The 23,100-nt window shown below is 43.0% G+C and overlaps 1 protein-coding gene across 1 annotated transcript in view; it reads left to right on the top strand.

The window, feature by feature from the left end:
* The first annotated feature begins 11,288 nt into the window (after window positions 1-11,288).
* LOC309384259 (uncharacterized protein) overlaps window positions 11,289-23,100 on the top strand; it is an 87,444-nt gene continuing 75,632 nt past the window's right edge. Inside the window, exon 1 of the transcript XR_014173990.1 lies at window positions 11,289-11,326. The gene's annotated coding sequence lies outside the window, so the exon portion shown is untranslated. The remainder of the gene's footprint in view (window positions 11,327-23,100) is intronic.

The raw sequence follows: 23,100 nt of genomic DNA on the forward strand, positions 1-23,100 counted from the left end.
GAAAGGTCGGCGGTTCGAATCCGTAGCACCGCGTAACAGAGTGAGCTCCCGTTACTTGCCCCAGCTTCTGCCAACCTAGCAATTCGAAAGGACGTAAAAATGCAGGTAGAAAAATAGGGACCACCTTTGGTGGGAAGGTAACAGTGTTCCGTGCACCTTCGGCATGCCGGCCAAATGAGCACAGAGTGGTCTTTGGAGAGTGCTGGCTCTTCAGCTTAGGAACGGAGATGTGCACTGCCCCCTAGTTTTGGGAACGACTAGCACGTATGTGCAAGGGGAAGCTTTACCTTAGAGTGGACAAGTGTTCTCTTCCCTATTTTAATTTGTGTGCCTAGTCTATCTTTTACAGTTCTGTCTTTTGTAAGTTGGGCTACTTTTTCTTTTTTGCCTGAAGACAGATGCAAAGAATGAATTAAGCAGCTCTGCTTTGTCTCTAATTGTCACTGTCACTTCCTTGCCATCGGCTCCCATTAGTGGGCCAATTGTGTCTATCACTTTTTTCTTGTATTTTATCTTTTTAAATATTTTTGACATATCTTGCATGTCTTAGTTTATTCTAGCATGAGCTTTCCTGACTTGGTGCTTCAAAGCTTGCAGAGGCTTTCGGCATCATTTCATCAGCTAAAGCCCCCACATCTCTAAATTTATCTCAGAAGGTTTGACTGTAACCATTTTTGGACCATTTTGTCAGGCTTGAAACACATAGATTTTCTCCATATATACATGTGTAGGTGGGTGTATCTGTATTTCTCACTATCTATATATCTGCAATTACATATCCCATCCCCCGCACTTCAAGATATATTTGATGATAACACTTTGTATTGCTAAGAATTTGTAAATTTGATTGAATGGATATTTGAACATGGATCTCAGACGTATTCCATATGTCATCTGAATCAATAATGTAAGTGATTAGTATTGGGGGATGTTTGTTTTTTCATTCTAATATATACTATTTTTCTTTTTTCACATCATCTCTAGCCATTTTATAAACAATAAAAGTTCCCCTTTTCTTTGAATCTTACAGACAAACAGGATGGCAATAAAAGCACTCGGAACAACTGTAAATAACAAGCAACGTTGAAAAGAGAAGAAAATCAAGCCAGAAATCAAAATATTTTCCATTTCCTGCAGAAAACCATACAAATCTGTTCCTCCTCCAGCAGCTGTTTAGACAAAAGAGAGAAAATCAAGAAAGAATAAGCAGATTATGCAGAACTCAAGGATAAATTACATGATAAGTGAAGGGATATTTTTTATCATTCAGCAAAAGAGGGAATAAATATCTGGAAGTCTGTTGGGAGGAAAAGATCAATAGTAAAGCCACGTAGAGCAGACAGGAATGCAGGCCTCTCCCTGTGAGGAAGAAGACAGCTTGAATGAAAGCACCACTAAACAAGGCATCATCCATATTTTTTACCTCCTCAAGAATATCAGCTGTGGAAAAGCTCCATAGATTTCCCTATTGTGGAAAAAACACAGATTGCAAATCACAACTGATTATACACAAGAGGAGCCAGAAAGGAGAAAATCCATACAAATTACCTGGATGTGGCAAAAACTATGGTCACAACAGCTCCCTTGTGGTTCATGGAAGCATCTCTACACAAGTGGGAAGCCACAAAAGTGCGGTAAATGCTATAGTGAGCATGGCAACATGGTGCTACATCAGATAACTCACAGGAGGGAGAAAACATATGACTGTGCAGATTGTGTGAAAGTTTCATTAGAAATTCCCAGGTCTTGAGACACTGAAGGACGCACACACAAGAATAAAACCATTTGAACATCATTTCTGTGGGAAAAGTTTCATTGAGAATTCTACCCTGGTGAAGCACCCGAGGACTCCCACAAAAGTGAAACCCTTTGAATGTCCTGATTGTGGGGAAAAATTTAGTCACAATTTCAGTCATCAGTAGATTAACTCCAGGGAGAAACGGTATAAGTGTCTAGATTGTGGGGAAAACTTCATTAGAAATTTCCATCTCATGAGACACCAGAGAACTCACACAGAAGAAAAACCCTTTGAATGTCCTGATTGTGGGAAAGTCACAATTCCAGCCTGGTGAAACACCAGAAGACTCACATAGGAGAGAAGTGCTTGGAATGTCCTGATTGTTGGAAAACTTTCAGTTATGATTCAAATTTGTGAAACACCAGAGAAACAATAAATGAGAAAAACCCATTCAATTTCTTGACAGAGAGAGAAGTTTCAATTGTAATTCACACCTGGTAATACATCAGAGGATTCACTCCATGCAGAAACCTTATAAGTATAGAGATTGTGGGAAAACTTTTATTAGAAATTCCCAACTCCTAAGACACAAGATAACACACAGAGGAGAGAAACCCTTTGAATGTCCTTACTGTGGGAAAAGCTTTAGAAATAATTCCAATTTGGTGATCCACCAGAGGACTCACACAGGAGAGAAACCCTTTGAATGTCCTGAGTGTGGGAAACGTTATAGTCAGAATTCCCACCTGGTCATGCACCAGAGGACTCACACAGGAGAGAAACCCTTTGAATGTCCTTACTGTGGGAAAAACTTTAGAAATAATTCCAATTTGGTGATCCACCAGAGGACTCACACCGGAGAGAAACCCTTTGAATGTCCTGACTGTGGGAAACATTACAGTCAGAATTCCCACCTGGTCATACACCTGAGGACTCACACAGGAGAGAAACCATTTGAATGCCCTGACTGTGGGAAACGTTACAGTCAGAACTCCCACCTGGTCATACACCAGAGGATTCACACAGGAGAGAAACCATTTGAATGTCCTGACTGTGGGAAACGTTACACTCAGAATTCCCACTTGGTGATACACCAGAGGATTCATGTAGGAGAGAAACCATTTGAATGTCCTATCTGTGGGAAAAGCTTTAGTAATCATTCCAATTTGGTGACCCACCAGAGGACTCACACAGGAGAGAAACCCTTTGAATGTCCTATCTGTGGGAAAAGCTTTAGTGATAATTCCAGCCTGGTGACACATCAGAGGACTCACACAGGAGAGAAACCCTTTGAATGTCATGACTGTGGGAAACGTTACAGTCAGAATTCCAACCTGGTCATACACCAGAGGATTCACACAGGAGAGAAACCATTTGAATGTCCTGACTGTGGGAAACGTTACACTCAGAATTCCCACTTGGTGACCCACCAGAGGACTCACACAGGAGAGAAACCCTTTGAATGTCCTATCTGTGAGAAAAGCTTTAGTGATAATTCCAATTTGGTGACCCACCAGAGCACTCACACAGGAGAGAAGCCCTTTGAATGTCTTGATTGTGGGAAATGTTACCTTCAGAATTCCCACCTTATGATACACCAGAGGACTCACACAGGAGAGAAACCTTTTGAATGCCCTGATTGTGGGAAAAGTTTTAGTCTGAATTCCAGCCTGGTGAGACACCAGAGGACTCACACAGGAGAGAAACCCTTTGAATGTCCTGTCTGTGGGAAAAGCTTTAATGATAATTCCAATATGGTGACACACCAGAGGACTCACACAGGAGAGAAACCCTTTGAATGTCCTATTTGTGGGAAAAGTTTTAGTCATAATTCCAATATGGTGAGACACCAGAGGAGTCACACAAAACCCTTTGAATGTCCTATTTGTGGGAAAAGTTTTAGTGATAATTCCAGCCTGATGACACACCAGAGGACTCATACAGGAGAGAAACCCTTTGAATGTCCTGATTGTGGGAAATGTTATAGTCTGAGTTCCAGCCTGGTGAGACACCACAGGACTCACATAGAAGAGAAAATCTTTGAATGCCCATCTGTAGGAAATGTTTCAATCATAATTCCCACCTAATGATACACCAGCGGACTCACACCATGGAGAAATCTTAGAAATGTCCACTCATTAATCATCCCTTATTGCACACAAGGTAATCCCTATGAGGAAAAGTAGATGAGTTTAGAGAATGCTTGAATTTCATTTGTGATCTCTTATTGAAAGTGTAGGTGACAAACTGATTGTTTGAATTTTGGCCTGATTCATTTTGCTCAAACATTTCTCAGAATTAAATTTGAATGTGGAGTGATATGGAAAATGGCTATCTACTAGTTTCTGGTTATCAGCAGAGTTTCTGGATATTTCTTTTTCCAGAAGTAGTGGAATTCCTAAAAAAGGAATTTTTGGTGGTTCTTGTATGCTGATTATGGAATTCCCACATTTGGAGTTTCAGTCTTCTATCTTTGTTTCACCCGATTTTGAGCGCCAGAATTCTGCAGCCAGCCTAAAAGTAGTAGTCAAGATATAACTATGATGGGCCTTGAATTATGGTTGCATGCTCCAATTGCTGTTAAATGAAGTTGCTTTCCTTTACTACCCGAATCCCCCTGCTCTCCCTGATGCAGCCATTAATCAAATGTGTGAGTCACTAAGCAGAACACTGTCTACTCAGAGCTGGGAAAAACTCCTTGGAGGCCTAGCACAGGGCTAGGTCGGCCTGCCGTAGGTATCTCTAGGCCTGTTCTTCTTTCCTGTTTCTTTCCTTGTCTTCTGATGTCTCTTCCTCTTGACTTCTACTTTCTAGGTCTGCTTTACTTCCTTGTTCTTCTTCCCCTGTGCAGTATTTCTCATAGAATTCCTGCCCTTCTTCTATATTCTCTATCTTATACCTTTTTCCTTGCCAAGACACCAACCTGATACCAACCATCTGTACATTATTCTGTTTTTATTTAACTGATTTGTTAAAAATTGGTACTGTCTACGTCGTTCACAAATTCTCCGTGGAATCTGTTTAAGTGTGATCAACTCTTTTCCCTGGTACGTAATCGTCCCTTCTCTGGTTTTTTTGTATACTTCATTTCTAGTTGTTTTTTTGGCAAATCTTACATGCACTTCTCTTGGGAGCCTATGTCTTCTGGCATAATTAGTATGCACACGGTAAGCTTCATCGATATCCCCTCTCAACTCTTGTTCTTTTCTCTGTAGAATTTCAGTGAAGATTCCATTCATTTTTCCTTTCAGGTCTTCCTCCTTCCGGTAGGTTTTGGAATCTTAAATAGAATGCAGCTCTTTCATTTTCAAGTCGGATTATTGATAACTCTAGTTCTTTATTCACTTGTCTATATTCCAGCTCCATTTTTTCCATCTTCTGGTCTGTTTGTTCTATTTTTGTTTCGATGTTCTGGATTTTCTGTTCGTTGATTGCTAAGGCATTCTGTATCCTTTCAATTTTGTCATCCACGGTTTTAATATTTCCTTTCAATTCTCCCATTTCATTTTTCATTTCTTCATGATTCCTCTTTGTCTCTTCATGATTTGTAGCCGTCACCTCTTGGTTTTTCATCAGTGTCTCTTGTATCATCTGGAGCATCAATTGCATACTCTGCATTGTTGGTGCTGTTCCTGTTGTTCCTGCCATCGTTCCGCCTTTCTCCAGCCCCAATGCGCTCTCAATTGATCTTTGATTTGAGGAGGGGGGTGTTGCCGAGATCATATTGGGTGTGGTTTTTTTAACTAACTTTCCTGAAGTTGCCATTCTTATCCCCCTATTTATCCTTGTCCACACTTGCATATAAATTCTACTTTACTTCTACTTTATCAGCAATATCAATAGTATCAATAATTATATATCTCAATATTTAGCAATAATTAACCTTCCTTAATATCATGTTTCAATATCTAAACATACCTATGTATTATTCTATTCTGTTTTTGATCCTTAATTATTATATATCCTAGAGTTATATATCACAGTTATCTTATACCAATAGATGTCTCTCAGTTGTATCAATTATATAGGTATTCAATTATATAATTAGTTTCTCTCTATGCATATATATCACCTTATTTCATTGTTAGCTTTCTTACATCAGATTTCACGTTTCAAATTTTGATCCACTAGGTGTCACCCTCTCTTCAGTATCCTTGTTATTGTCAATCAGTTAATACAACAAATCCAGTGACAAAGGAAAATAGCGGGTGGGTGGGTAACAAAGCCCACTAATTGTTCCAAAAGAGCAAGAAGAAAAAAGTCAACAAGTCAACAACCAACCCAAATGTTAAACAAACCTGTGCTTTACACGTCTTCTCAGCAGTTACTATGTCCTACTCCTGTTGTCCATGCCGGGTTTTCTTTCTCCCTCTGGCCACTTTAGTTCAAGTTATTTACGTGTCAATTCCAACTCAGCGATTCTGCTCTCACAGCTTTTCGGCAAAAATCTGAAAAATCTCCTTCCCAGAGCCTCCTTCTTTCCAGCTCACCCTGTCAATTTCGCGTTGTCCTCCTCTTCTTTGGGTTGTCAATAGTAGTAACAGATGTCTCGATTTCAACTGCTTTCTCTCTCTGCTTCCTTCTTATGCGGTCGCCATTGCTCCAGTCCTGACGAAGTGGCAGGATAGATCCTCGTCCGTTTAGTGGGTTTCTCCTACCGCTGGGAGGATTTGCCTTATCACCCCAGCGTCTTCAGAGTTTCTCCCTTAATCTGTTGGTCCCTCCAGGATCCACAGCGCTCAAAACGAACGAAGAAGTTAGAGTTAGAGGTTGGGAGAGCTCCCGTTCCTCAACTCCAAGCATGATGACGTCACCACAGGAAGTCCTGACGTCACCACAGGAAGTCCCGCAACCACCATTTTCAATCGGCACTGGATTCATCCCTGATGTGAACTGTGGTAACCACGCAACGTGCCACATTGTGTCCTAATGCAAGCAGCAGCATATCATACACATGCTTCTCTCACAAGCTGCTTTTTGGCCCTGAGCACCCTATAGAAGCGCTGGGTGGCCATTTTGAAAGGGGCAGGGACAGTTTATGCGTTGGGCAAGCCGTGGGATACAGTCTGAGCCTCCTCGGTTGGGGCACTTCCCTGGGAATTGCTGCCCAGCCTGGGTGTTTGGAAAAACAGGACACTGTGGAAAGGGGAAGGGAAGAGGAGGAGGGGCCTTACCCAGAGGACAGCCAGTACATAATACCTGGTTGTGGATTGGATGTGGGCCCCGAGGCAGAGAGGAAGGCAAGCATGTGGTTGGCGCCTGATGCTCTGAAAGCCAAGAGGCAGGCCTCAAAGGCGCAGGCGAAGACTTTTACAGCTTTCTGCCTCGCAGAAGCAGAGATGGGCAGGAGGCTGGAGAGCACACAGTGCCCTAGTGCAGCAGTCCCCCAGGGACCATCCACCTGCCCTCCAACCTTGGGCCCCTCATCCATCTCACAATGGGTGACGCACTGTTTCCGGGCTAGTCAGGCCGGTGATCTTCCGTGTGTTTCCCTCGCAGGCAAATCCAGCTTCAGGAAACACCAGGAAGGGCTTGGATGCTGTGATTTCCCACATGCTCCTCTTGCAGGCCAGGCCAGCTTTGGGAAACACCCGGGAATGGCTCCAATGCCACAGTCTCCCCTACTATCCTGCACATGTCAGTCCACCTACCACCAGTATCACCCGTCTGCCAGCTCGCCCTCCCCCATCCACCCTCCGGCCCGCGCCCTTTGTCCTTACCTTTGCGTGCAGCGATGAGCAGAAGTACGCAGATGTACAACTAAATTCTGGAAGATATATATAAAGCGGAAAGCTGGAGGCGAGATGATGAGGGTGGCAGGAAAAGCCAGCCATACAACAAGTGGCTGGAAGATGTGGGGCGAGGCTTAATCCTATCACAGGCTGGATATATTGTGTTGGCAGGCCATATCCAGCTCGCAGGCCATAGTTTGAGGACCCCTGACATAAAGCTTCCCCTGGCTGGTTTTTGCTCTGTGGCACTAAGGCCCAAATAGTCCTATCTCGTTGCCAAATCCATGGGGAGGGGGCATACCCCTCAGTCAATTTCCTCACTGAAGAGATAGCAGAAAAGAGATTTCCAAACTCCATGTCCTGACTGTGACTCACACAACGGTGCGTTGTTCCCGGTTCGGGCAAACCGATAATGATAATTGGGCATGGGTCACCGAACTGGTAGTGATGGCCAGCTGGCCCTGCCCTCAAACCATCCCGGTCTGACGCTCGCCCTGCCTTGCTTTCGTCACATATATCCACAGAACTACCATCTCCTGCCTACACACAGGTAAGCATTGGTGCTAGCTTGGCGCCCCTCTGCACTGACCAGTGTCTCCCGAAGCCACCGGCCTTGCAGCCATCCCCCCTCTCTGCAGCTTGGATCTCCAGGCAGTGGGAGGGGTGGCAAGGGTGAGCTCAGCACGCTTTCCACTGGTGGGAAAAAATGCTGAGGAGGATACTCCCTCACCTTACCCCAACTCCACATGGAAGCGGGGGGGAGGGGGGCGGGGGTGAATTCCAAGTGCGCTGATGAGAAGTTGCTCCAAGGCTGCAGGCTCCGAGACTGCAGGTGCCCATGGAGGGGGGGGGAATGCTGCCCGACTGCCCCTTCCCGAAACAACCTCGAAGGTTTTCAAGCTTGTCTGGAGAGACAGCTTTTTTTAAAGAAAACCCTGAAAAAGCCACAAGATCTGGAGTTGCCAGTCTCCCCATTGCAAGCGTCTCTCAACTGTTGTGTGCAGGGAAAAACCTTGCACAGTAAAGAAAAACTTCAGACATTTTCCTACCTTTTCCTGTGGGCGTTGGTTTGGTGGTGATGGTGGACTTAAATGAGTGAGTGGGCATGAGTGCCATCAAATTGGACTCAGCCCCCTCCCCCACACCCACCAAACTGGTAGTGAACATTTTTGAAACCCACCACTGGACTCACAAATGATGTTGCCCAGTAAAGCAGAATATGTTGCACTGGTTATCACTGCATTAATAGGAGTCCCAGAGCTCATTGTTCACAACTTCCAAAATATTCATAGCCTGACTTGCACACTAGCTAATCTAAATTTGGCCTAACAAATCCTGGATGCAATAAACTAAGGCAAGTGAGGAAGCAATCCTTGGAAATGGGCAGCCTTTGATTATCTACTAAGCACAATCATGGCTGCAAAGAATTTTGAGACGTGCTTGCTTCAAACCTGACTGAAAGCTCACAGAAAGTGACATCAGATACCTAAAAAGTATTGACACAGAAAATTGCACACTATACATTTCTCTTCTACTTAAAAGAACTTCTGCCCTGGCTGCTAGACCTTCATGGGTTGAAAACTCTCCTTTTTGGGGCCACTGCCATTATCATCATGAGAGTCCTCTGCTGCCTCCACCAGTGTACTTTCCCTTGTTCCAGTGGCCTGCAAAATTACCTCCCATTTCAATTGACCCCAAGTAAGGATGCCAGGCAAGCATCCCTCGTGATGTTCCAGGTATACAGAAAGTACAGAGATCATTCTAATAGTGTGTAGGTTGGGCAATATATGTAAATATATATATAGCCCAAAAGGGGGAAATTGTGGGAAGCCCCACCCCACCCAAGAATGAAATATTTTGGGGACGTAAAAAGAGGTAGAATATTATAATTCTCCAAAGGAAAAATGGAGAAACACATTCTTAGAGGCAGAAAGCAGCCCCCCCCCTCTTTCCTAATAGCCTACAGCAGATGCTCATTAAAAAATCCTGGGCCAGGCTATCCACAAACAAAATACCTTCACCTCCAGGTGATGGGATTAAGAACAAGACATGACCTTAACCCAGGGATCCTCAAACTTTTTAAACGGGGCCACTTCACGGTCCTTCAGACTGTTGGGGGGGGGGCGGACCGGCTGAGGCGACATGGCTAGGTGGTCATGTGACTGGATGGGCATGGCTAGGTCATGGCTAGGTGGCCATAGCCAATTTAACAGGCCATTGAACAATGGACAGAAATTAAACTTTAATTTGTTTTGCTCCTGGGGGTGTTTTATTCGCTTTTGTTTGCATGTTTCTCTTTTGGTTGCCTTTTCTTTATATTAGATCGTTTTTTCAGTTGTTTAGGAGTCTAGTGGTCCACTTCAGGAAACTCAGTTTTGCAATTCTTCTCAGCCCCAAGGAACTTACAATCAACAAGTCTCTCTCTCTCTCTCTCTCTCTCTCTCTCTCTCTCTCTCTCTCCCTCCCTCCCTCCCTCCCTCCCCCTCCCTCTCTCTCTTTTCTTCAAGTTTTTTTTTTAAATTAATCAAAACATCAAAACAATGTGTGAACAGTGTGGCACATGAGTGTCCTACATTCTAATACAAATAAAGCTAATCAAGTTAATCATAATCCTTGCATTCAATCCGCTTATGTATTTCTAATAATAATGCATGCTTATATGAGCTATGGAACATTTGAGAGGCAAAAAGTATATCACGGTAGGTAGGTAGGCTGTCTGGGGGACATTTACCCTGAAAAATTAAAGCAGGCTGCCCAGGAAGTGCTTTATATGCCATCTTGAGTTCTTGAATGAAAAGGAAATCAATAAAAGTTTGGGGTTATTTTATTCCAAATTCCTCCATACAGCAGATTCCAGAACCAAAAGCCATTATCCTCACCATCCATACCTTATTAAATCTGCATTAAATAGAGCATTACAGGTTATCTTTCTAAAAAGGTTAGTCTGGTGATCAGTTAGCCATGGGATTTGATGGGCTATTCTATTTTTGCCCCTGTTTTTTTTACACTTTTTGGGGGCAAGGGGACATTTTTTCTACCATATATAGGCAATCAGGCCCTCTTTCTTTGGCTCCATTTTCTAGGTCCAGCTGCATATGTTTCTCTGTGTGACCTAAGGGAGACTTCAGTGATAGCAAATTTACAGAATTTACACCTGGCATTCAGCAGATATAAAATTTCCTCCTCCAAGAATGAAGCTTGGTGGTTGATGCTCTTGGATGCAGCCCTGGCCAGCAGGAGTGAAGCTCCTTCCCCTGGAGGGTCTGGCCTGATGCTGCTGCCATGTCCTAAAATCCTGGGAGCCTCAGAGTCATAAAGTTTTGGCATGTAGAGAGGTTTTGATCTCCACTGAGAATCACCCCTAAGAAAGCTGATTGTGTAATTCTGTAAAACCTTCATGAACGTTTAGGGCTGGGCACATAGCTAATCTCCACAAGGTTAAGTAACATCACATTTCACTATTTCACTAGGCTCAGCTGCAAAGTCGGTTGCTAGAAATCAAAAACTACTTGATAGCATTTAATAGTTTAAAACATGTTGCAAACGCCTTAGGTAGAAACTGGAGAAGGATGTTTTTTTAATGCCTTCTATCTGGAGATGGAGCTTAAACAGGCAACACCTGTGCCTAGAAAGCGGATAATGCCTGTGGTTGAGCTTAAAGGAGTTAAAACCATCGAGTACTGTGTTGCTAGAAAGGTTGGAAGGCGACGGGTAGAGTAGAAGAAAAAATCAGGTTGCCTTTTGAAAAAAGCACCGTTGGGACAGCTGAACTTCCTGTTCCGGATCACTCATGGGAGGAGACTGGGGTGCAGAGCGGCTTTTGTGCTCTTCCCATGGTGGAAGCAGCAGCTGGAAGGTGAGCGGAGGGCAGGTGGGAGGAGAGTCCTGGAAGCAGAGAAGCAACTGGGCTGAAGCATCTCAGCTGCTGCTGCTGCAGGTTCCTTCCCTCCCCGAATTTAAGCCCACTGGTGCTGCAGGCTGTGAAACTGGTGGCTGCAATTTTCCTTCTGGTGGGAAGATTGGAAAAGTCTCTTCCAAGTGAAGGTGGATTCTTTGGGAATGGCTTCCCTCCAGAGGTTGTGGGTGCTCCCATCACTGGAGGGTTTTAAGAGGAGGTTGGACTGCCAATTGTTCAGGATGGAATTGGGTCTCCTGCCTGAACAGGGGATGGACTAGAAGACCTCTAAGGTCCCTCCCAGCTCAATTATTCTGTTACGGACCTGATGTTTTCTGGGCAACAAGGTCGGACTGATGTTCCTCTGGTCTTTTCTGGGTTGTTCTGTTTTACTTCCATTTCTAGCTAACAAGCACCATGTTTCCTATTGGTGCCCTTATCCGTGTATCAGGTTCAACTATGCTTAACCCAGCTCTTTTTAAAAAGATAGCTATTGAATGTTTTGACTGTTCAGGTATATTTATTTACAAAATGTATTGGCCACCAACCTTACCATGACATAACTGCGGGCGGTTTAGAGGCATTACTTTACTTACTTTACTTTATTTCAAACTTTTATACTGCCCCCTCTCCCAAAAGGAATTAAAATACATACCCATTAAAGTTAAAGGAACAGATATAGGTTGGCACTGTCATGTGACATTATGCTTCATTGGGCCACTTAGCGACACAGATGCCAGTCCCCATTGAAGTCAGTAAGTGAGGACTACTTCAATTGGGATGTCACCAAAGGGGTTGTGGAAAGTATTTACTCCCCTTACTTTGAGCTCATGGCTTCCATGGGCATAACTGATGCTTCAAATCTTGCTTTAGGCATCATTTCATCCATTAGAGCCCCCACATCTGTAAAGTTAGTGTCATGCTGATTGACAGGTGTGGCTCAATAAAACAAAAGAGAGAGTCCAAGCTTCTGTGTTGAGAAGCTAATGCTTTTATCCATCTGAAGAAAGATGGGTCCCTCCTAAGAAGGAAGGAACCCTGAGCATAGTGCAGATATTTATACATCTCTTTGCTTTTAATTCATTACATAAGAGGCAGTTGGCACACAAGAGATAAGATGTAGAAATATAGAAATTATAATTTTTTTAAAAAAATTATAGAACTAGTCAAGCACGCCTTCTGTAGTTTCAGCCACGTGCCTAATCCACAGTGAAAGATTCCAGGGTCTCAGAAGCCTGTTGAGGCCTGAACCTCAGCCTCACCATCTCAACATATGAGCAATCATCAAATTCATCAGATTCCTGATGAACATTAGCACAGCCTTGAAATATATGGATTATCTCCATATTGTAGGTGTGTGTATTTTAATTTTTCTCTGAATGTACATTTCTGCAAACGTATAATATATCCCCAGGACGTCCAGATAAAGAGTCATGTGAAAAAGAAAGTACACTCTCCTTGACTTTATGTATCTCCTTGATTTGATGTATCAGGACACAGTGAAAATCATGTGGACTTAGAAGTTTTTAAAAGTAGGTAAATACAACCGTAGATGAACAACAATACATCAGGTCATCATTTACTTTATAAAAAGAAAGGCAAAATGGAGAAGTCCTGTGTGAAAAAATGTATGATTCAATAATTTGTAGAACCCCCTTTAGCAGCAACAACTACAGAAGTATGACTATCAGTCTCTTACAGCATTGTGGAGGAATTTTGGCCCATCTTGTTTTTTACAATATTGCTTCAATTCATTGAAGTTTGTGGGTGTTTTTTTTAATGCACAACTCTCTTGAGGTCCCGCAAATCGTGTTGAGGTCTGGACTTTGACTGCCATTGCAACACCTTGGTTCTTTTCTTTTTCAGCCATTCTGTTGTAGACTTGCTGATGTGTTTTGCGACCATTATCCTGTTGCCTAATCCTAAATCTGCCAAGTTTTAGCTATTGGACAGATGGCCTCTGGCCCAATTGCATTATGGCCAATCATCTCCACTTTGGTCTGATCTGTGCAAAAGACAGTGTTCCAGAAGTCCTGTGATTTGTTCAGATGCAACTTTGCAAACCTCAGTAGTGCTGCTATGACCTTTTTAGAGAGAAGAGGCTTTCTTTCTCCATGAACTCTTCCAAACGAACCATACTTGTTCAGTATTTTGCTAATTGCATTATCATGAATCTTAACATTTAACATGCTAACTGAAGCCTGTAGAGCAGGGGTATCAAACTTGCATCATCACGGCATCATCATGTGAACACATCATGACTTTCCCCCCCCTTCTCTAAACCAGACAAGAACGTGGCCAGTGCGTGCCTCATCTGGCCCACAGGACACTAATTTGACAGCCCTGCTGTAGAGTCTGAGATATAACTCTTTGCAATTTCAGTGCCCATTGCACCGTCTGACCTTGGATTGAATTTCCTTGAAATTCCACTCCAGGGAAAATTAGCAACTCTCCTGAATGTTTTACACTTGTGCATAAAATCCGCCACTGTAGAATAATGGGTTTCCAATTGTTTGGAAATGGCCTTTTAAACCTTCCCAAATTGGTGGGTAGCAACAATTCCTGTTCTAAGATCATTGCTGATTCTTTATTCTTTGGCACTGTATTAATATACAACTCATTGTTGGAGACCAGGAAACTCCTACACTTTGGCTTGTATAGATGTAGTCATATTTGCTGATGATCAATTGATCAAGGGCACTTTATTAGGAGTACTTGGCTGCTACTTCACCTCTTTATACTATGGAGTGAGTGAGGACTTTCCTAATGGTGAAAACAAGTAACCAGCAGAATAGCTTGCCCTCAGAAATTGTGGTACTCCACCACTGGAGGTTTTTCAGAAGAGACTAGAGAGCCACTTATCTGAAATGGTATAGGGTCTCCTGCGTAAGCAGCGGTTGGATTTGAAGACCTGCAAGATCCTTTCCAATTCTGTTATATCCTTATGTTCTGTTGCAATGATATTTATGATACCCTGATAAGTATAACCATAGAAATGAAAGAGGATGTTCTTTTTTTTTTTTAAACAACGTTTTATTGGTTTTTTTTTAAATTTTACAAGGAAAAAGGTAGTGGATAAGTACAAATTTTGACGGTTGCAATGTGTGGTAGGTGTCCCCTCCCTCCATACTCAAAGTATATATTTGCAAAAAAATTCATTACTAAATAGTTATATATAGTCAGCATATAAATTCAATTAATAAATTCGGTCAACTTATGTCAGGCAAGTTTTCTGATTCATTTTTGTGATCTGGTTTTTCTCGGTGTCGCCCCATCTCCCCCCGCTGGCAGAGCTCCGGCCCCTCCCGTGTCCTGTGTATCTGGTGTAGGGTCATCTGGTTTTTCTAAGAGTGCTTTGTTTTTGTCCATAAAGGCCTGTGCCTCTATGGGTGTATTAATTCTAACTCTTGTGTCCTCCCAGAATACTAACATACCTTCAGGCATCTGCCATCTGAACCACACCCCCTTCTGGTATAGTTTCTTCGCTAACTGCGAGTAACTTTTTCTTTTTTCCCTCACTTTCTTGGGGATCTGTTTCAGAATGGTTATATGCCTGTCCTGGTATTTCAATTCTTGCCCCCTTTGTGCACTCAGAATCTCATCTCTTGTACTTTTTCTGAGAAATTTGATGTGTACCTCCTTGGGTACATTATGTGTTCTAGCATACGCTGAGTTCACTCTATAAACCAGGTCTATTTCCCACCCCATCTGTTGTTTCTCTCTATGAATGTATTCAGCCAAAATACTTGTCATAATGTCCCTTATGTCTTCATCATCTGCTTCCACCACATTTTGAAATCTAAGATAAAAGGACATTCTCTCAAATTCTATTTTCATCTGCTGGGTATCAAGTTCTTTGTTTCCCTTCTGCATCCCCTCCATCCCCTCCCTCATCTCAGCCGTCCCACCCTCCAAAAGATCCAGTCTCTGTGAGTTTTTATTAATTTGAACCTGGTTCTCTTTGATTTCTTCTTTCATCTCTTTTAATTGTTTTTTTATTTCCTCTTGCCCCTGTAGGATTTGTTGAAACATTTGTTGAAACTCAGTCTCTGTAGATTTAGGTTGCATCAAAGCTGTTATCTTTGATTGTGTATTAGGACTGGACGTTGCAGATGTCGGGGCAGAGGCAGCAAAGCCAGGTTTTCCAGGAGGTGGTTTTTTAGGAGCCATTGTTTGTGGGGTGAGAAAATCAGTCAGTACAGAGATTGATCAGTCAGAAAGGTGAAACAGCCAGGAGAGTCCAGGAGACAGAAGGTCCAGGCAGAAGAGGATTTTTTTAATCACCCTGGCAGTAGAGTAAAGTTTTTCACTCCAGGGAGTTCAAAAGGCAGGAATCAACAAGAGATTTGCCTGAGTAGCACGGACACAAAGACCGGAAGCCTGAAGTTTTAAAGGTGGAGTCAGGTTTCAAAGCTCATAAAGACAACGGAAGTGTGCCATCTTGCCCTGCCAGCTTCGGGTTTGGAGGCATAACAAAGTTTTCAAAGTTCCCAAAAAGCCTTCTAGATCATCCTTCCATTGTAGTTTTAAATTCAAAAATTTGCCATTACTAGGAGCGTGGCATCCTTAGTTGGCTCTCCCCCCTCCTCCTTCCCCTGGGGCTGAGAGCGAAATTGTTTCCAGCCACCTGTCCGAGGGGGGGGAATCCCCCTCCCTCTAGTCGCGCTTCTCCAGCCAAGCCGAAAGTAGAGTTTAAACTGCTGGCAATTTTTCTAGATTAGTGAAGGGGATGAGAGGGAGTTGTCACCTCACCGCACCGCAGCCGCGTCCTTCAGATCGTCTTTTTTCTTCCGTCAGCCTCGCAGCGAGACGCCGGAGCGTCCCCCATCATGCTCCCCGGTGCCTAGAGCGAGGCAGCGGGCCCCCCACCGGCCGCCGCCGATCCCGGGGATCCCCCACAGTGCCACTCCTCCGGCAGGAGCCTCTACGGGGCGTCCTGTGCCCCCCAAGGAGTGGGGAGCCCACCGGGAAAGCGCAGGGCGAGCAAAGCTTGCCCGTCGCCGTCAGCTGCCGGAACCGGAAGTGAGGATATTCTTTCTTGTTCACTTGACTGTATTTGAAAACAACCCTTTGCACTACTAAGAATTTGTGGTTGACCCAGTCAACAAGTGAATTTCATCACTGAATGGATATTCAAACTTGGATCTAAGTCACCTACTTTTCGGACCTCAGGGACCAGGGATAAATTCATAATTTTAAATCCCGCAGACCAGTAATATGAATTTTTAAAAAAAGATAAATAGTATTTAGTGCAATATTAAAAAATGCAAGTATCTTTTCTGCACGTCACCAAAATTTTCTCATTGATCACTAGTGGTCCACGGACAATCGGTTGGTGACTGCTGATCTAGGTAGTCTTCCATGTGTTAAATGAATCATAATAAATATAGGTGTCAACTCATAAACCTTATTGGAGCATGTTTGCTTATTCACTGTAACGTAAGCCTTTTTCTTTTTCATCATCTGCAACCATTTTATGGAACATTAAATATGCTTTTGTTTTAATCTTATAGACAAAAGAGGAAGGCAATAAGAGCACTCTGGACAACTGAGGATAACAGCAAAGCAAGTCAGTCCAGAAATCAAAATATTTTCCATTTCCATTACAGCCACACAATTCTTCACCTTCCTCGGCAAGTGAGAGAGAAATGAGAAAATTAAGAAGAGATTTCTAGCTGGGAAAAGCAGAGTGTGAAATTCAAGCATACATTACATGATGGAGATTATTTTCCCATTCCGCAAAAGAGGGAAATATCTGGAAGTTACTGTGGAGGAAAAGGTCAATTGAAAAGCCACGTAGGGCAGACAGTGTTGCAGGCCTCACTCTGGGAGGAAGAAAGCAGCTTGAATCAAAGCACAACTAAACAAGGTACCATCCATATTTTTGACCTCCTCAAGAATATAAGTTGTGAAAACGCTCCATAGACATTCCTGTTGTGCGAAATATACATCTTGCAAATCACAGCTGATTATGCCTGAGAGGATCCAGACTGGAGAAATGCCATACAAATACTTTGAATCTGGCAAAATCTTTGGTCAGAACAACCCCATTGTTTTCCATGGAAGGACCCACACAGGAAAGATGCCCTACAAGTGCTCCCAGTGCAGTAAATACTTTAGCGAACAATGCAACATGGGCTCACATCAATGAGAAACCCTTTGAATGTCCTATCTGTGGGAAAGATTTCAGTCAGAATTTCACCCTGGTTCAACACCAGAGGATTCACACAGCAGTGAAACCCTTTGAATGTCTTGACTGTGGGAAAAGTTTCAATTATAATTCCAGTCTGGTTCAACATAGGAGGATTCACACAGGATGAAACCCTTTAAATGTCCTTACTGTGGGAGAAGTTTTAGTCAGAATTCCAGTCTGGTTCAGCATCAGAGGATTCACACAGGAGTGAAACCCTTTGAATGTCCTGACTGTGGGAAAAGTTTATGTCATAATTCCACAGTGATTCAACACCAGATGACTCACACAGGAGAGAAACCCTTTGAATGTCCTGATTGTGGGATAGGTTTCAATCAGAATTCCAGCCTGATTCGACACCAGAGGACTCACACAGGAGAGAAACCCTTTGAATGTCCTGATTGTGGGAAAAGTTTCAATTATAATTCCAGACTGCTTCAACATAGGAGGATTCACACAGGAGTGAAACCCTTTAAATGTCCTGACTGTGGGAGAAGTTTTAGTCAGAATTCCAGTCTGGTTAAACACCAGAGGACTCACACAGGAGAGAAACCCTTTGAATGTCCTGATTGTGGGATAGGTTTCAATCAGAATTCCAATCTCGTTCGACACCAGAGGACTCACACAGGAGAGAAACCCTTTGAATGTCCTTACTGTGGGAAAAGTTTCAGTCAGAATTCCACACTGATTCAACACCAGAGGACTCACACAGGAGAGAAACCCTTTGAATGCCCTGATTGTGGAAAATGTTTCGCTCAGTATTTGAGCCTGTTTCAACACCAGAGGACTCATACAGGAGAGAAACCCTTTGAATGTCCTGATTGTGGGAAAAGTTTCAATTATAATTCCAGTCTGCTTCAACATAGGAGGATTCACACAGGAGTGAAACTCTTTAAATGTCCTGACTGTGGCAGAAGTTTTAGTCAGAATTCTAGCCTGGTTCGACACCAGAGGACTCACATAGGAGAGAAACCCTTTGAATGTCCTGATTGTGGGAAATGTTTCGGTCAGAATTCCACACTGATTCAACACCAGAGGACTCACACAGGAGAGAAACCCTTTGAATGTCCTGATTGTGGGAAATGTTTCGCTCAGCATTCGAGCCTCTTTCAACACCAGAGGACTCACACAGGAGAGAAACCCTTTGAATGTCTTGATTGTGCGAAAAGTTTCAATTATAATTCCAGACTGCTTCAGCATAGAAGGATTCACACAGGAGTAAAACCCTTTAAATGTCCTGACTGTGGGAGAAGTTTTAGTCAGAATTCCAGTTTGGTTAAACACCAGAGGATTCACACAGGAGAGAAACCCTTTGAATGTCCTGATTGTGGGATAGGTTTCAATCAGAATTCCAGCCTGGTTCGACACCAGAGGACTCACACAGGAGAGAAACCCTTTGAATGTCCTGAGTGCGGAAAATGTTTCAGTCAGAATTCCACACTGATTCAACACCAGAGGACTCACACAGGAGAGAAACCCTTTGAATGTCCTGATTGTGGGAAATGTTTCGCTCAGCATTTGAGCCTGTTTCAACACCAGAGGACTCACACAGGAGAGAAACCCTTTGAATGTCCTGATTGTGGGAAAAGTTTCAATTATAATTCCAGTCTGCTTCAACATAGGAGTATTCACACAGGAGTGAAACTCTTTAAATGTCCTGACTGTGGTAGAAGTTTTAGTCAGAATTCCAGTCTGGTTAAACACCAGAGGATTCACACAGGAGAGAAACCCTTTGAATGTCCTGATTGTGGGATAGGTTTCAATCAGAATTCCAGCCTGGTTCGACACCAGAGGACTCACACAGGAGAGAAACCCTTTGAATGTCCTGAGTGTGGAAAATGTTTCGGTCAGAATTCCACACTGATTCAACACCAGAGGACTCACACAGGAGAGAAACCCTTTGAATGTCGTGATTGTGGGAAATGTTTTGCTCAGCATTCAAGCCTGTTTCAACACCAGATGACTCACACAGGAGAGAAACCCTTTGAATGTCCCATCTGTGGGAAAGGTTTCAATCACAATTCCAACCTCATTGGCCACCAGAGGATTCACACAGGAGAAAAACCCTTTGAATGTCCTATCTGTGAGAAACGTTTCAGTCAGAATTCCAGCCTGGTTCAACACCAGAGGATTCACACAACAGTGAAACCCTTTGAATGTTTTGACTGTGGGAAAAGTTTCAATTATAATTCCAGTCTGGTTCAACATAGGAGGATTCACACAGGAGTGAAACCTGTTAAGTAAGTAAGCTCCCGGTTAGGAGAGCGAGTGTCCAGAGAAGCGTAATGGGAGTGGTATGAACAAACACGCACAAACCAGTATATAGGGACACTGAATAGTATAAAATATAGTAGTTTACTATGTGGAAATACAGAGATATTCAGAGTCCAGTTAACAGTCCAAGTCATACACGGTTCAGTCATTTAGTTATGAAATAGTCAGTCTAGCACACAAAACAGCTAACAGTAGCAAACCACAGTACCTCACAATACACCGATCAGCGTCTAACAAACAGAGAGCTAACAGCCATTCTGGCTCCCTCTTATGGCTGCTTGAGGTAACAAACCAATTACATCTCTGTAGCATTTAAAGTAACAGATACATTTGTTACAATCATAGCTTATATACATTGCCAAACCAAGCCTAGGGTTACATCCCTAACAAAACCCTTTGAATGTCCTGATTGTGGGATAGGTTTCAATCAGAATTCCAGCCTGGTTCGTCACCAGAGGACTCACACAGGAGAGAAACCCTTTGAATGTCCTGATTGTGAAAAATGTTTCGATCAGAATTCCACACTGATTCAACACCAGAGGACTCACACAGGAGAGAAACCCTTGGAATGTCGTGATTGTGGGAAATGTTTTGGTCAGAATTCTAGTCTGGTTGAACACCAGAGGACTCACACAGGAAAGAAACCATACAAGTGTCCATACTGTGGGAAAGAACTCAGTAGTAGGGTTAACCTTCTAAATCATGTGCATATGCACACAGGGGAGAAACCATTTTACTGCCCCGAGTGCGGACGGCGCTTCAGGAAACATTCCACCCTTATCGCACACAGGAAAATCCACATGATGCCCAAAGTGATAAGTGTAGACAAGAATTGAATTTGTCCATTGTAAGTCCAGCTGAGAAATTGACTGTTTAAATTGATTAAATTAAATAGAATTTGTCTGATTTTATATGTAATGGGATTAGATGATGAAGAGGAAAGAAAAAGTTGGAACATATTACTTTGATAATGGCTATCTGACCTTCAGCATAAGAAGTTGCTGGATACTTATTTTTGTAGAAATTGGGTAATTATATAAAAAATATTTTGGGGAGTGTTCTTTGCATTTTTGTGATGGTAGATGATAGATTATTGTTAAGAGATTGTGGTTCTCCATATAAGGAGAAAGCAAGAGGAGAAGGGAAGTAGAGAGAGTTTAACATTCTTTTCCTAACAGTCCCAGAAATTCAGTGCCCCAAGCATGTCTGCTCAGATTGTGTCAAGCATGAGGCACGCAAGTGGAAGAAGCCATGTGAATAGCAAATATTGGGGGAATTTGGGGCAGTGAAAAAAGCAGTGTAAAATTTCAGATGTAAAGGCTGTTCTGAGGCCATAAGAAGCAATTAGATTGAAACATATCAGTTGCTACATATTCCTTCTCTCCCCTGATTACATTCCATTGGTGGTATATGCTTTAAAACGGGTTCTCAATGGGACTCTTGCCACTGCTGTCTTCTGTGATTTTTTTTTAATCAAGCAAACAAACACAGGATTTCCTAGTGGTGCACAATCCATTTATTATCCTGGCAGAACTGTTCTTAACCTAGGATTTAAAAAAAAATAATAGTTCTCTTTGGGATGCTCCATTTTATAAACCATCCTTGCTTACATCTTACTACTCAGCCTTCAAAATTACACCGGAAAAGTTGACTTACAAATGTTGCTCAAAGTTGTGGTTATTTGCGGGCGGCCCTGGCTTGTAATTACGATAGTTGCTGTGTCCCACAGTCATGGAATCGCCATTGGGAACCGCCACAATTGGCTTCCCACAAACAAAATTGACAGGAAGTTGCAAATCACACTCATGGTACATTGCACTAAACAGAACAGGGTGATTCACTTAATGACCACAGCTCAACAATTCTGAGAAAAATGACTGATGACTGTTTTTCACATGACTATTGCAGCATGCCCATGCTTGGGAAAACACCCATATTTATGATGGAGTCATGTGATTCTCTTTTGTGGCCTGACCAGCAACGTCAACAGGGAAGACAGATTTGTTCAACAACCATGTGACTAACAACTGCAATGATTCATTAAACAACTCTGGCAAGGAAAGTCATCAAAGGAAGCAAAACTCACTTAACAGATGTCTCACTTAGCAACAGTGAAATTTTGGGGTCAATTGTAAGTCGAGGACTACCTATATTTACATAAAGCATCAGAGTTGGAAGGGACCTGAGAGGTCTTCTAGTCCAACCCTTCCTGCTCAAGGCAGGAGACCCAATACCATTTCAGACAAGAGGCTGTCCTGTCTCTTCTTGAAAGCCTCCAGTCAACTTTCATGGGCAAACCCGGTCCTTTAATCTTGCCAATGCTCTTGGGATCATTTCATCAATTAACACCCCTCCCCGCCCTTGCTCTAAAAATAGATCAAAAAGTGTGAATGTGTCAGGGTAATGAAGATTTAATAGCTGACCAGCTGTAAACCGAGATGCTGAAAGAGTGAGTCAGCTGGGTTACTGCCACTTTGGGAGATTGTCTTTGTGGGGAGGCCATGTCAGGGCACATCTCCTCGTGCCTCTTCATTTTTCTATCTCCATTGTAGTTCTCCATGTAGAGTTGAAGATTGATTGATTGCCTGGTATTTGCCCAACACGTGTATGTATGTATATAGAAGTCTTGTATATAAACCATTGTTTGAAAGACAAAACCTTTGGGTATTGTATTTTGCTCATGGGTTGTCTCAAAATAGTCACACTGCAAACACTCTGACAGGTTATGGGCCCAGTCCAGAGAGAAGGCCAGAGTGACTAGACTAGAGAGAAGAGAAACCCAGGGAGAGCTTGCACTAGAGCCAGAGGGGTTGTGCAACGTGGTTTGATAGTGGTTAGTGCTTGTGAAAGAAAGCAGGCAACATGTGCTCTGTGGCATAATGAGATGAGGTTTCTTGGTGTCTTGGCTGAATTAGACAAACTGCCTCTCCTGGAGTGTAAAGATGGAGATGTACCTGCGAAGAGAGGAGTTGTGGACAATAGTTACTAATCCACCAGCAATCCTGGATAATGGGGACCAGAGGAGAAATGAAAAGGCATTAGCCAGCATAATTCTGGATGTAGAGGACCGTCAGCTGATACACTTGAGGGGTCTCCAGTCTGCAAAAGAGTGCTGGGAGGCTTTGCACAGTGTGTATGTGAGAAATATTGCGGGCAGTAAAGTGTTGCTGACAAGGAGACTGAATAAAGCACAACTGAAGCCGGGGGAGAGCGTGTCCACACATCTGCAGGCTATGAGAAGGACATTCCTTGAGTTAGAGCACAGAGGATT

This window comes from Natrix helvetica (assembly GCF_964273705.1).
Source record: "Natrix helvetica genome assembly, chromosome: 1".
Lineage (NCBI taxonomy): Eukaryota > Metazoa > Chordata > Lepidosauria > Squamata > Natricidae > Natrix > Natrix helvetica.